This window comes from Schistocerca piceifrons, chromosome 7 (assembly GCF_021461385.2).
Source record: "Schistocerca piceifrons isolate TAMUIC-IGC-003096 chromosome 7, iqSchPice1.1, whole genome shotgun sequence".
Lineage (NCBI taxonomy): Eukaryota > Metazoa > Arthropoda > Insecta > Orthoptera > Acrididae > Schistocerca > Schistocerca piceifrons.
Window position 1 is genome coordinate 411496950 of NC_060144.1, and position 16285 is coordinate 411513234.

The 16285-nt window shown below is 43.1% G+C and overlaps 1 non-coding gene across 1 annotated transcript; it reads left to right on the forward strand.

Annotated features, from left to right (window-relative positions):
• Window positions 1-15211: 15211 nt before the first annotated feature.
• Window positions 15212-15286, forward strand: Trnas-cga. The gene has a single exon. It is a non-coding gene; the product is annotated as a tRNA-Ser (tRNA).
• Window positions 15287-16285: the final 999 nt, after the last annotated feature.

Genomic DNA, 16285 nt, shown 5'->3' on the forward strand with positions numbered 1-16285 from the left:
GACTGAGGATTTCTTGGTTAGAATGATGCAGCATATTATCTCGGATGGAGATCCATAGACAAGTTTAAAAGTAACTTCGGGTGTACCCCGGAGTTGTTCACACTGCATATTAATGACCTTGCAGACACTATTAATAGTAACCTTAGACTTTTTGCAAATGATGCAGTTATCTACAAAGAAGTACCGTATGTACGAAGCTGCATAAATATCGAGTCAGCCCTTGATAAGAATACAAAGTGGTTCGAAGACTGGAAACTTGCTTTAAATAATCAGGAATTTAAATTGTGCTTTTCACAAAATGAAAGAAAAGAAAAGGAAACGTAGTATATTATGCATATAATATCAGTGAGTGTATTTGTTACTGCTTACGAATTTAAGTGTGAAATGCTGATTTAAATTCATTGTAAGTGTATTGCTCGTATTCTACGTCATTTTTGTTTTCATCCGTTTTCCGTACTTTCTCGCATTTAATGGAGAGCTCCATGTTAACATGTTTTCACGGTATCGGTATTCAGATAATTATTACATTTCGCCAAAGAATGGGTATGTAATTCTGCTTTGAATGGTGTTGCTTCTTGCCAGTGAATGGCACGCATTTCACGGTGGCTGACAGAGTATGGATGTAGATGTAGATGAGTAGGCTCCATGGTCTGTGCTGTTGGTGACCAGAGCGTTCTTTCCTGCAAATGCTAAAAATGCGACTTAGTTACACAAATGTTTTCACGCGTTATTAACAGGTACTACAAACAGTACATTTTAGCAGAAGTCAATGAAAATTCCGGTGGACTCCCTTAAATGCAGGAATACGAAAAACGGATGGTAACAAAAATAGCATAGAATACGAGCTTCATACTTACAGTGTCTTTAAATCGAGCAGCTCATACATGGATTCGAAGGTAGTAAGAAACAGACATAAGTCCATGGAATAGCCTGTGACGAAACCAGTTTCTGCTTTAAATGAAACAAAAACAAATGTCGTATCATTTGCCCCACCCAATATTACGGACAAGAGCAAATATTAAGCACGATAAGAGCAACATATATATGTTGCAATTCAAAGAGAGCAATACGCACGAGATGGTCGTGATCAAAAACATAATTTCCACCTGATAACAGCCATACGACTGAAATCGCAAAACTGGGTCTTACAAATAAATGCGCTTTACCACCAGTCTGCCAGACCCACCCGTAAAGTATAAATGAAAAATACTATCATCTAGTACTAGTATTTAAAAAATCAATAATACGAATTTCCACACCATATTTCTCGTATTCAAAATTCACTCCCACGTCAGTTGGAACGCAGCTCACGTTCTGTCTCCGTGCCGTAACACGGTCTTTGCACTTCTGATATTTTGGTGCACTGTGGTTGTGTTGTGCAGTGGACGTGCGCCCGCAGTATGTCAACGTTTTTGTGTCAAAAATCACATTGGAACAACATCTCCAAATCGAGTGTTCAAGAAGTTATCCACAATGTTTTTTAGAGAAGAAAGGTTTGTGCAATGTTTCCCCCTCACACCTTGAGTCCCGAATGAAAACAACTACATGTTGACGCCTGCCACGACTTGACTGAAATGCAAAAAGCGGAAAAAATCGTAACAGGCGAAAAGACTTGATGTTGTCAATAGGAACCTACCACAAAACGACAAAGTTGCAGAAACTCGCCAGAGGGGTAAACGCTTCGAAGACATGACCAACATGCAAGCCATTGTGACGTGCGAATTGAACAACATCCCAAAGGAGGTCTTCTCTAACTTTTTTTTATATTTGATGATGAACTAAAGTTTCAAATTTTGAAATTTATTCCTGAAATTCAATTTCGCGTTGTCTTGGTTCTAAATCCTGCGCGGGAATAACGAGATGTGTGAACGTAGGCGAATCAACCCTAGAACACTAAAGGGGAGAACATGTTACATTCCCAGTAACCAATCATAAATATTACTGCCCCTCATTTTATTCAAAGGTAGACATAATTTATAGGTTACGCAATAGTTAGTTACAATTGTTAGATCTCAGTGATATGTTACATACCAAATTAAGTACAAAATGTCCTGTTTTATACTCTATCTCAGTCGTACATTTTACTGGGCTTTAATAATCTAGAGTTAATAACCTATGAGAAGAAACAGATAGGTGGGTGACGTATGGAAAAATGGATCGCTCCGGAAGCATGCTCGGAGAGGTTCAGTAGTAAGGCTTTAACTAGAACATCTGAAAGTAGAACATCTATACCTGTTAGCAAAAGTTGAATTTCAGAAATAAATCTTACTTATCTAACAATAGGATTGTATGAACGTTCTGTGAGGTGAACTCAAATGGAAGCAGACTATGTAGAAAAGACAAATCATTAAAACCACGGTCTTAACTCTTCTCTGTTTTTTTTACTGGGCCAGTCTCTAAAGTTTTTGCGCTGACAAGGTAAGTCACAAACAAATTGCTTCAGCAAATAAAAAATGTATAACACTTAAAGGGGCGATAAATTTAATATATTTTTTATTAATATTCAAAAAGAAAACATTTCCTAATGTTCTGCAAACATACGCGCGTGACCGATGAGGATGACATTATATAAGTTTTGTACACAAAAAGAAATGAACTTAGCATTTTGCAGTACGTTAGAAGGAGCGTTTAATCGTGGATATGTGACATGTTTAGATGCATATTTTAGCAGTAACACGTACAATAAAGGCATTTTGTAAGTTTTTGAATGCCAAATCGAAGGTCGTTTAAGGGCAGAGCTAGTATTGGCCAGACTGAGTTGGTTGTTTAGAATCATAGAACCAAGACATATGTTCGCGTCTGTCGCTACTAAAAGCGCCTAAAATTTTTCGTTTGACTGTCCAGGAACTTTTAAAAATTTCTGCATGGGACTGTGAGCTTAGAAACGTTTCCCGCAGTACTTTTTTCGTGCTGTGATTGTGAACTACTTCGTGTTGTTGAGGAGTAATTAATTTATTAAATGAGTCCGCAGACCAGTCTTAAAACAAATGTAAAATAAACATTTTATTTGTTAAACAGTACTTGCACTGTGTTAGAGAGGTGTTTATTTCGCCAGCCGTATCCCGCTTGCAATGCAATTATCAGAAAGTTAGCCAAACACTAATGAGACAGTCAAACGGGTATGTGGACGCCGGTTGGACACCTACAAGGCCAAAAAACCTTTAAAATCTGTCATGCGCCTTGACATCCAACGCTAATTGTGTATAAGGAATTACATGCTCGCACTACCTATAACTCGATGTTGCCTAAAAGCTAACCAATTCGGACGAATGGGAGCTAAAAGTAGGTATTTTTACCCAGTAACTAACTACTTTAATTCAGTTATTTATTAATTCAACCAGTCCTTCCTTTTTCCTTAGACAGTCTTGGTGAAATTTTGAAATTTTCACAGGAATCTAATGGGACACTTTGGAAGGTATAAAAAATGGCTCTGAGCACTATGGGACTTAACATCTGTGGTCATCAGTCCCCTAGAACTTAGAACTATTTAAACCAAACTAATCTAAGGACGTCACACACATCCATGCCCGAGGCAGGATTCGACCTGCGACCGTAGCAGTCGCGCGGTTCCGGACTGAGCGCCTAGAACCGCTAGACCACCGCGGCCGGCTTGGAAGGTACAAAATGATAATATATTGATATATCGTACACAAATGACGACCACAAGTGGCGTGTGCATCCACTGGTAACAGAAGACGTCGTGGATTGTGCAAGAGAAGAAATATTGCCGGGAAATCTGTAAATAAGGCAGAATTTCTTTGCTTTTCCCCTGGAAACGCGAATGATCTGTATTTCAACCGCTATGCGAATGGCCCAAATGAAGGCTTAATGTTAATTCCGTTAGCGCTCATAGCTATTGCCTCCATTGCTCTGAAGTTGGTCGCAACCCAACAGTGGTACCTTTACTCATAACTGTACTGTGAAATACCACTAACTATTTGTTCTTGACGATAGCCTAACACAGAAATTTCAGCAGCAGAATGAAATCTTCTATAGTGGAATATAACGTCCATTAAACAGTTCATAAAGACTGTAAAAAGTTCTTACACTAATTTGGAGTTTGTTGTGATGCTTCTCTCGTACAGTACCTGTTTCTGTCGCTGTTTCAAATGTTTCTGTCTTTATGATTACATCGCCGACGAAAACCTAAGCGTTGTGTTTCTACGCCATACATCTTACTGCCATTCTCTGAAAACGTAAACGAACTCTGTAATTTTAATTCCTTGCATCATTGTTGAATTATTTTCTTCCAGGCACAGCCCTCTGTCGAACTTCTGTCATTATTTCCAAACATTCTTTTAATTACTTAAGTTTCGTGTTAGTTACTGCAGCAGGTGCTGGTACTCGAGTACCGGCGGACTTCTAGCAAGCCTTGAAGATCCCCCGGAAGGGTATTTTCGGAGGGAAGTTGGGAAGCTGATGAGCGGGAGCACCATTAGTCATCAGGCGGCGAGGCAGCTCTGGGGCTTGGTGCGCCTAGCGCGCCGGCGCGCGATCGATGGCTTCTCTCGCGCGGAATACTCCACGGGCCGTAATTACTTTAAAAGCGGCGCTCGCGACTCCCCCTTAAAAACTTCACAGGAGAGGCGCCGTCCTCTGTTCTGCTCGCCTGAGGATAAACCGGTGGGCGATCGTTGAATCTTTCATCTAAAAATAGGTTCACCTACAGCAAAGAGTTTGTAGAACAAAACGCGATACGTGGCGAGCCAAAACATAAATATTCGGTGAGATGTGTATCCTTTGTTCTCATGATCGTATTGTGGAAAAATTACCACTCGTGTGTTATCTCTCTTATCCAAGACATGTATGTTATAAGTAAGTAGCACTTTTATATTGGGCAAACGCAAACGCATATTAAAAAAGTTATTATTGCGTGAAAACTATGCCTTTATCTACCTTTCAACTTACATTTACATCTGCATCTACATGGATACTCTGCAAATCACGCTTAAGTGCCTGGCAGAGGATTCATCGAACCATCTTCACCCTAATTCTCTGTTATTCCACTCTCGAACAGCGCTCGAAAAAACGAACATATCTACATCTACATATATACTCCGCTAGCCACCAAGCGGTGTGTGGCGGAGGGCACAATTCCCGCCAAAGTCATATTTCTCCCCTGTGTTCCACTGGCGGATCGCGCGAGGGAAAAACGACTGTCTGAACGCCTCAGTAGGAGCTCTAATTTCCCTTATATTTGAATGGTGATCATTGAGCGATTTGAAAGTTGGTGGTAATAATATATGCTCTACATCCTCGGTGAAGATCGGATTTCGGAATTTAGTGAGCAGCCCCTTTCGTTTAGCGCGCCGTCTATTTGCAAGGGTGTCCCACTTCAAACTTTCTATGCGATTTGTAACGCTCTCGCGATGGATAAATGTACCAGTCATGAATCTTGCCTCTCTTAATTGGACCTTCTCAATCTCTTGAGTCAAACCCAACTGGTAAGGGTCCCATACAGACGAACAATACTCCAAGACAGGACGAACTGACGTATTGTAAGCTATTTCCTTTGTTGAAGGACTGCATCGCTTCGGGAGTCTACCAATAAACCGCAATCTAGAGTTTGCCTTACCCGTTACTTGTGTAATCTGATCATTCCATTTGAGATCATTTCGAATAGTCACACCCAGATACTTGATGGATGTTACAGCTTCTAAAGACTGGGCAATTATTTTGTACTCGTACATTAATGAGGATTTTCGCCTTGTTATACACAGTAGGTTACACTTTCTAATATTGAGAGATAACTGCCAGTCATTACACCACGCTTTTATTTTCTGCAAATCCTCATTGAGTTTTTCACATTTTTTCGTATGATACTACTTTCCTGTAGGCTGCAGTATCATCGGCAAACAGTCTAATGCCGCTGTCAATACCATCAACCAGATCGTTTATGTAAATCGTAAAAAGGAGCGGACCTATTACGCTGCCCTGAGGCACACCTGTTTCTCTTGAAGTCACCCCGTTCAGGACGACATACTGCTCCCTGACTGTTAGAAAACTTTCTATCCAACCGCATATGTCATCGGATAGACCGTAAGCGCGCACTTTTTGGAGCAAGAGACAGTGCAGAACTGAGTCGAACGTCTTTCCAAAGTCGTGAAATATGGCATCAACCTGGGAGCCGGTATCTAGAGCCTGTTGTATATAATGCACAAAGAGGGCCAGCTGTTTCCTAAAGCCGTGCTGGTTTCTGCAAATGAGCTTCTCAGAGTCTAGGAAGGTCATTATGTCTGAACAGAAAATGTGTTCCATGATTCTACAACAAATCTATATCAGTGAAATTGGCCGGTAATTATGTGCATCCGATTTTCTACCCTTTTTATAGATTGCTGTGACCTGGGCCTTCTTCCAGTCCCGTGGAACTTTCCGCTGTTCCAATGATCTCTGATTGATGATAGCTAAGAATGGTGCTATATTTGTAGCATAGTCAACATATAATCTTACGGGGATACCGTCTGGGCCAGATGCCTTCCTGGCGTCTAAGGATCTTAACTGTTTTATAATCCCAAATACACTAAACACTATGTCAGCCTTCCTTGCGTTTGTTCGCTAATTGAAAGGGGTAATGATGCTGCAGTCCTCTACCTTAAACGAGTTTTTGAAAGCTAGGATTAGAATTTCAGCCTTCTGTTGATCAGCAAGAGAAGGTATTGAATCATTTGTAGCGTTCATAGATTTTAAGTACGACCAAAATTTTTTGGGATTTTTTTTTAGCATCTGCAGATAAAATATTGCTCTCAAATTCGTTAAAGGAATCTCTCATTGTCCTTTTGACAGCTGCTTTCATTTCGCATAATTTCTGTTCGTCAGTGCAAAATTCTCTGCTTTCTCAGCAAGTTCCTAATATGTTTGTTGTACCAAGGTGGATCCTTTCCCTCCCCTATATTTTTGCTAGGCACATACTTCTCTAGCACATAGTGGACAATAGCTTTAAATTCCGACCGAAGATGCTCAATATCTTTGTGTCCCACGGTGAATGCTTGGAGCTGACATAATACCTATATCTTTCCGTGCGAGCTCTGATTTCCCCTATTTTACTATGATGATCATTATCCCCGTCAAGGTCGCCGTCAACAAACTATTTTCGCATTCGGAGAAGAAAGTTGGTAATTGAAATTTCGTGACAAGACCACGCCTCACCGTGAAACGTATTTTATTTAATCATGTCCACCCCAAATACTGTATCGTGTCCGTGACACTCTTTCCCTTATTTCTCGATAACAGAGAACATCTTGCCCTTCTTTGAGCTTTCTCTTTATTCTCTGCTGATCCTGTCTGGTAAGTATCCCACGCCGCACTGCAATATACCAGAAGAGGCAATCTCTTTACTAGATCTGGTGCATCTTCTAAGCGTTCTGCAAATAAAACATAGTCTTTGGTTCGACTTTCCAATTTAAGTTCTTTGCAATTGCAATTCCTAGATATTTAGTTGAATTTACAGCCTTTAGATTCGGCCGATTTATCGCGCAACCGAAGTTAAGCGGATTCCTTTAGCACTCGTGTGGATGACCTCATACTTTTCATTATTTAGTGTCAATTGCCAATTTTCGCACCATACAGAACCATGAACCATGGACCTTGCCGTTGGTGGGGAGGCTTGCGTGCCTCAGCGATACAGATAGCCGTACCGTAGGTACAACCACAACGGAGGGGTATCTGTTGAGAGGCCAGACAAACGTGTGGTTCCTGAAGAGGGGCAGCAGCCTTTTCAGTAGTTGCAAGGGCAACAGTCTGGATGATTGACTGATCTGGCCTTGTAACAATAACCAAAACGGCCTTGCTGTGCTGGTACTGCGAACGGCTGAAAGCAAGGGGAAGCTACGGCCGTAATTTTTCCCGAGGGCATGCAGCTTTACTGTATCATGGAGAGCTGCATCAAACCAGTCTCAGGACTGAAGACCACAACAACAACAACAGATGTCTTACCGAAATCGTTTTGCTATTTGTCTTTACCTTCTGATGACTTTAATAGACGATAAACGACAGCATCATCTGCAAACAACCTATGGCAGCTCCTCAGATTCTCTCATAAATCGTTTATATAGATGAGGAGCAGCATAGAGCCTATAACGCTACCTTGGGGAACGTCAGAAATCACTTGTGTTTTACTCGATGACTTTCCGTCAGTTACTACGAATTGTGACGTCTGTGACAGCAAATAACGAATCCATTCGCGTAACTGACACGATGTTCCACGAACTCGGAATCTGATTACAAGCTACTCGTGAATTACTGTGTCAAAAGCCTTCTGGAAATCTATAAATACGGATTCAATTTGACATCTTCTGTCGATAGCACTCAACACTTCGAGTGAGCATAGAGATAGTTGTGTTTCACAAGAACGATCTTCTCCAAATCCGTGTTGACTATGTGTAAATAGACCATTCTCTTCCAGATAATTCATAACGTTCGAACACAATTTATGTTCCTAAATCCTACTGCATATAGACGTTGATGAGATGGGCCTGTGTTTTAGTACATTTCTCCTATAGCTTTTCTTGAATATTGGTGTGACCTGTTTTCACAGTTCTCAAAAATACTTCCGTCCTTTTGCCAACTACTGTTGAGTGGTCATTTTGATATCATCGTTGTCGCCTTGGCGTTTAATCAAACCCAATGATCCACAAAGGCTACAGCAGCCGGCGAACAATTCTAGTCCGTTGGTCTTTCCATGACTTTCGGCCACTCACTGTATTTCTCTTTAACAATTGAATACCTTAAGATTTTTCAGAATGTATACAATAATCACAGAATTTGTAGCTAGAACACTCAACACAGTCTCTGGCTTTGAGAATCCAATTTCAGAAGCCCTAAACTTTGTGGCATACAAGCAGAGACAACCTACACTGACCATTAAAATTTTTCTATCAGGAAGAACAGCATATAACTAATTTTACTTATTCTGATTACGCAGCATAATATGAAGGATACACGATTAAATCTATAGATAATTGGGGTACACGGGTTGTGAAACTTATAGTGAGCTGACAAACGTCATGGGATACCTCTTTAATATCGTGTAGAACCTCCTTTTGACCGGCATATTGCAGAAACTCGACGTGGAATGGACTCAACAAGTCGTTGGAAGGCCCCTACAGAAATATTGAGTCACGCTGCCTCTATAGTCGTTCGTAATTGCAAAAGTGCTGATTGAACAGGATTTTGTGCACGAGTTGGCCTCTCGATCATGTGTCATAAATATTCGATGGGATTCATGTCGCGCGATTTGGGTGGCCAAATCAATCGTTCGAACTGTCCAGAATTTTCTTCAAACCAATCCCAAACAATTGTGGCCGCTGATATGGCGCGTTAGTATTAACAAAAATTTCGTCGTTTTTGGGGGAACATGAAGTCCGTGAATGGCTGCAAATCGTCTTCAAGTAGCCGAACATAGCCATTTCCAGTCAATGATCTATTCATTTGGATCAGAGAACCCAGTCAATTGCGTCTGAACACAGCCACGCCATTATGGAGCAACCATCAGCTTGCACAGTGCCTTGTTGACAATCTGGGGCCGGCCGTGGTGGCCGAGCGGTTCTAGGCCCTTCTGTCCGGAACCGCGCCACTGCTACGGTCGCAGCTTCGAATCCTGACTCGGACATGGATGTGTGTGATGTCCGTAGGTTAGTTAGGTTTTAGTAGTTCTAAGCTCCAGGGGCTGATGACCTCAGATGTTAAGTCCCATAGTGCTCAGAGCCAACTGACAATCTGGGTCCGTGGCTTCTTGTGGTCTGTACCACTCTCGAACCCTGTCATCAGCTCCTGTCAGCTGAAATGGAGACTTATCTGACGGTGACGGTTTTTCAGTCGTCTATCGTCCATCCAATATGATCACGAGCCAGGACAGGCGACCCTCCTTGTGTTGTTAGCAGACGTACTCGCGTCGGTCGGCTGATGCCGTAGCCCACTAAAGCCAAATTTCGCCGCACTGATCTAACGCATACGTTCGTCATACGTCCCACATTGCTTTCTACGGTTATGTCACTCAGTGTAGCTTGTCTGCTACCGCTGACAACTCTACGCGAACGCCGCTGCACTCGGTGGTTAAGTGAAGGCCGTTGGCCACAGCGATGCCCTTGGTGAGAGGTAATGCCTGAAATGTGGTATTCTAGGCAAACTCTTCATACTGTGGATCTCGGAATATTGAATTCTCTAACGATTTTCGAAATGGTTTGCCCATGCGTCTAGGTCCAACTACCATTCCGCGTTTAAAGTTTGCTAATTCCCGTTGTGAAACCATAATCACGCACATGAATCGCCTGAGTACAAATGACAGCTCCGCTTCTGCACTGCCCTTTAATACTTTATGTGGGAGATACTACTACCATCTGTATATGCGATACCCAATGACCTTTCTCACCTGAGTGTAGACAGGGCTGTTACCTCTGACAGGAAGGGCAGCTGGCCATCAAGTCGAGCCGAGCTATGGTGATAGATATGGGTGCGTCATTCCATGCAGCCTTACCTCCACGGCAGAGTTCATCGTTCATAGTGGCGAGCGGGTGACGGTACTCCATGATCAGTGATGTAGTGAACGTGCTGGCTGAGACAGCAGACTAACATCACCCCTATCTAGGTGATTCAGGTCAGTTTGGAAAACATGCTCTCTTGCATTATCTTGTTGAAAGACAGCGTTACGGAGATCTCAAAGATAGAAGATAGGTACAGGCCCTAATACGATGCAACTGTAACACCGACTGTCCAAATTTCCATTTATGCGAACCAGAGGTAATCGTGTTGTCTGCCCAACAGTAGCCCACACCATTAAGCCTGATGATGCGCCTGTATGGCAGTGAGAAATGCAATCTGGCAGAGTTCCTTCTCTTCCACAAACGGATGCGTCGATCGCGATTTTATATCATCTTTGCTTCGGCTTTCATTAGTTATTTTGCTGCCCTAATACCAAAATACCTTTACCACTTTCAGTGTCTCCATTCCTAATCTAACTCTCGCAGAGTCACGTGACTAGATTGGACTACTCTCCATTACCGTTTTTTCCTCTTGCAATCTCTTTTCTGGACACTGTCTACTCCATTTAACTGATCTTTGAAGTCCTTTGCCTTTTCTGAAAGAATACAATGTTATTGGTAAATACTGATTTCGTTGTTTGACCCCTTGTTCAAATATCTCTTATCGTCTTTTACTGCTTACTCTGTTTACAGATTGTATTTCATAGGGCTTTGTATGCATCCCAGTCTCATTCCATTCTCTCTTTTATCGCCTTTTTTTCGTACCCTGCTACTGTTATAACTGAATCCTTCTTTTTATGCAAGTAATCGATAACCCTTCAATTCGCCTTCCAACATGCAGACCAAGCCTGCCACCTCCACATACTACAAAATAAACAGTCAGAACGAATCAATGAAAATTACAGAAAAATTGTAAAACATCTTAATAAAGCTACTAAAAGGGAACTATTTAATTACTGGAAGTTTGGACTAGCCTGAAGATCTACATTCTTAACACTTTGTCTAGGAGCTGTATAGAGTGCTGTACATCTTAATATCATCGCTAACAAGTGAGATGAGGTTAGGTCCCTGATCAGCCGTGTGCTGGCATGTCATTCGAAATAAGTAGCCAGCAGGGCGGTGTCACCACAACAGGGCACGTGTGTTTCGGGTGACATGTCTAGATGCCAGGTGTAGTGAAACAACTGTGTGCTACGGGCCCATCACAGGGCTTGGTGCCACAACCCGCCAACCTGCTGACCAAGCCTGCCACCTGCAAAGCTGAGTATCTAGCGGAACTCGCCACCATGCGATCCCTGTCCAAGGACAGTGGGTTGAAACCGGCGCACAGCAGACTCCTCACGCCGTCAACACGGCAGAGTGCAGAGTCGAGAAGCCGTCCCCGAGTGTAAAGGTGCCACAGCACAGCACATAGCGCCGCAGACGTCAACTGCTGTTCACCAGCCCCGGCTAGAGACAACGTGGAGAGACGTGCCTGCCTCATTCCATCATACAGTGAAATCAATAAAAGTCATTTGTAACTGTTAACGGTGTTTCCTCTGGGCTTCATGGGCTGTCACCACTACTCACTCATTCCCCAGCACCCCGCAGCATGCTTCAATTGGTAGTATTTTAGCCTAGAAGGAATCCGTACGCTACTGGACAGTGCCAAACATACAGTGTGACAGCTATTCATCTCACGTCAGTGAATTAAAGGAGCTATTACAGTCGCCTTCCTGTGACGAAAGACTATCATCTCACTTCAAGCCTCACATTAATCCAGTGTCGTTTGATCATGTGAAGTAAGTGCAAACACGGAGACAGGGGATATGTTGCAGTGGGAACGTTGTCGCCCTCCATGGCTGCTGCATGCGTTAATTTGGTGCCATGAGAAGAAACCCGCTAAGAACTTTTTTTTTGCATTGGCTTAGGGGTGGAGGGTAGAAGCGGGATGTATGTCTTCGTGTTCCTGACTGGTTTGATTGGGGCCTATGATGATTTCCTCCATTGCCATAAGAGTTGTTTCCTCGCGTCATGACACTTCTACTGTCACCCTGTTCCTGATTCCAGTTATATTTTCTTTGCCAGTTCTGTAGAGAGTCGGCTCATCATTTATTGTATCGGCCCACTTAATTTCCAGCGTTTTGTAGAAGCGACACATATCCAATTCTTATATTCTTCTCTTTTCTGACTTTCTCACAAACCGCGATTCCCTTCCATACAGTGCTCTGCTGCAGACACACATTCTCACTAATATCTTTCTACAATTAAACTCTATGTTTGACATTAGTTCTTCTTTCCGCGGGGAGTGGCCCCTTGTCCTGTGATAGTCTGCTTCTTATGTCAGCCCGGCTTCTTCAGTCACGTACTGCTTTGCTCCCGAGATAACAGAGTCCTTCACTTCGTATACTTCGTAGTCCACAGTTTTAATGTTAACTTTGTCGTTAATCTCATTTCTGCTGCTCCTCAATGCTGTTGTCCTTCCTTTGGTTGATATCAGTCTATATCTTGTGCTCAGTAGGTTATTTTTTCTAACGACCTGCCCCAGATTCACACAGGTAGCACGAAGTATCTACAGCTGGACGACTTGTTTATGATATGTATGATGTACACAAAACTTTCTCGAGAATCAATGATCAGTGTATCTATTAATGAAAGTAATGTCAAACGCGATACTTCCTGAGATGCACAGACAGAAAAGGCAATGGGGAGCTTTAATTCATTATGGATCAGCAAATGTTCCTCAGGAATCAGGATATCTATCAGTGGAAACGATACTAAAATCCCTACACTAGTTTCTGAGATTAGCCTTCACATACGGACAGAAATACGAAGTTGAGGTATTCATAGATGTATAGAAGAAAATACACTATGTGATCAAAGTTATCCGGACACGCCCAAAAACATACGTTTCTCGTATTAGGCGCACTGTGCTGCCACCTATTGCCAGGCATTCCATATCAGCGACCTCAGTAGGCATTAGACATCATGAGAGAGCAGAATGCGGGCTCCGTGGAACTCACGCACTTCGAACGTGGTCAGGTGACTGGGTGTCACTTGTGTCACACGTATGTACGTGAGATTTCCACACTCCTAAACATCCCTAGATCCACTGTTACCGATGTGATACAGCAATGGAAACGTGAAGGGATACGTATAGCACAAAAGCGTACTGGCCGACCTCGTCTCTTGACTGACGCACCGCCGACAGTTGAAGAGTATCGTAATGTGTAATAGGCAGACATCTATTCAGACCAACACACAGGAATTCCAGACTACATCAGGGTCCACTGCAAGTACTATGGCAGTTAGGCGGGAGGTGCGAAAACATAGATATGGTCTGTGGCTGCTCATAATCCACACATCACGCCCGTAAATGCCGAACGATGCCTCGCTTGGTGTAAGAAGCGCAAACATTGGACGATTGAACAGTGGAAAAACTTTGTGTGGAGTGACGAATCACGGTACACAATGTAGCGATCCGATGGCAGGGTGTGTGCATAGCGAATGCCCAGTGAACGTCATCTACCAGCGTGTGTAGTGCCAACAGTAAAATTCGGAGACGGTGGTGTTATGGTGTGGTCTTGTTTTTCATGGAGGGGGCTTGCACCCCTTGTTGTTTTTCGTTGCACGATCACAGCACAGGCCTACATTGATGTTTTAAGCATCTTCTTGCTTCCCACTGTTGAAGTGCAATTCGGGGATGGTGACTGCATGTTTCAACATGATCGAGCACTTTTTCACGGCCTGTGGTGGAGTGGTTACACGACAGTAACATTCCTGCAATGAACTGGCCTGCACACAGTCCTGACCTGAATCCTACAGAACACCTCAGGGATGTTTTGGAACGCCAACTTCGTGCTAGGCCTCACCGACCGACATCGATACCTCTCCTCAGTGCAGCATTCCGTGAAGAATGGGCTGCCATTCCCCAAGATACCTTCCAGCACCTGACTGAACGTATGCCTGCGGGAGTGGAAACTGTCATCAAACCTAAGGGTGGGCCAACACAATAGTCACTTCCAGCATTATCGGTGGAGGGCGTCACGAACTTGTAAGTCATTTTCACCCAGGTGTCCGGATAGTTTTGATCACGTAGTGTGTATAAAGATGTATAAATTCTGCTAATAATAGTTTCTTCCTATCGGACGCAACTTTCGCAACTTTTGAGTCCCTAACCTGCCTCAGGTGTGCAACCGGGGAAAGGGGACCTACGGTTTAAAGTGAAATCTGAAACCACTTGTTTCTGTCAATTTACACGTCATTGAGAGGGGAGTGCTAGGTTAAAAGGCAGGCTAAAAATTGTCATCCGATCAGGATTCGATCCCACGACTTTGTTTCCAGTGGCCCACTTTATCGTTAGACCATCAAGTCTGTCATAGGTTGTGGTTAAGCTTTTCTGCTCCCTGGAATTGTGGTGGCTGTTGACTTTACTGCTTTTCCCGCCAGATGCGGCCTCCTCTATAGTCGACCAGCTCGTAGCCACAAGATCTCACTACAAATATCAATTAAATACAGTATAGATAACAGTACATATATTACACACTCACCACTACTTAGCAGTAATGAATTACGAGTATGTACACAAACCTTCCTCTTGAATCCGTCTGTCTATCAGTGAAAACTATATCAAAATTCATACTGCAGTTCTTGAGTTTATCCTAAACTTTCAGAAGAAAACCTCTGCGGGGGACTTTATAATATGTATGAGACGAGGTACTGGCAGAAGTAAAGCTGTGATACCGGGCGTGAGTCGTGCTTCGGTAGCTCAGTTGGTAGAGCACTTGCCCGCGAAAGGCAAAGGTCCCGAGTTCGAGTCTCGGTCGGGAACACAGTTTTAATCTGCCAGGAAGTTTCATGTATAGAATAGATAGATATGTAAGAAGAAGAAGAAGAGGTAGAAGATAGATATAGACAGGTTAAGCTCGTATCCGATCAAGCGTTGCCAGGATCACCGCCTCCCCTAAATTCTACAAGTTCATTGAAACCCTGGGAGGACGGACTCCGCCTCAACTACCGCATCTGCCTGTCTTTCCCAACTCGCATTCTATGCAGAATTCTGCAATTCCCACGTCTTTTTCGCTTCTTGGAACACGTTTGGATCGACACATTAGTGAGAAAACCCATTCGTGTTACCAACCATCCCACCCCTAACCACCAGCTCAGGTACCTTGCTGCGACACTACACCCGTACCTCACCTACCATGTACCTTCAGGCCTTATCCACCCTCTTCTCGCCGGAATTTCAACCATTCCCTAACCATGCAGTAGTTCCCAATATTGACCCTCCTTTCCAACCCCAGTGACAATGCTCACGTCATCCTTCCATTTTCCTCTCTTTCCACGGCTGACTTGTAATCGCTTCCTGCAGTTCCACGGGCCCAATAGTCGTACTCTTTAATTCCACTTCCATCATAACCATGAGCCTTTTCACAATGCCCTTTCCACCAAAGCATCATTTATGTACCATGAATGATTATACAGGATGCTTATAAATTAGTTATACAAATGTAGCCTTTAATTGTGAATAGGGTAAGTATCTTACAAGAATCCAGACTGAGAGCTTGACTTTGGAGCAGAGAGGGCGCTGATATGAAACTTCCTGACCCTGAGTCCTGGATTCGAGTCTCGGTCCGGCACAGTTTTAATTTGCCAGGAAGTTTCAACTTACAGAAGTGTTTCATACAGCTCTGAATGCAGTATAGCCTCAACTTTCCAAACACTGTTAGTTTCCACTAACTGGCATTCGCGGATGAGACAGTCCAACAGTCATCCTGGAGTCGTATAGCGGTGCAAAGCGTTGTGCAGTGTTGTTCATGGTTTCATGAATC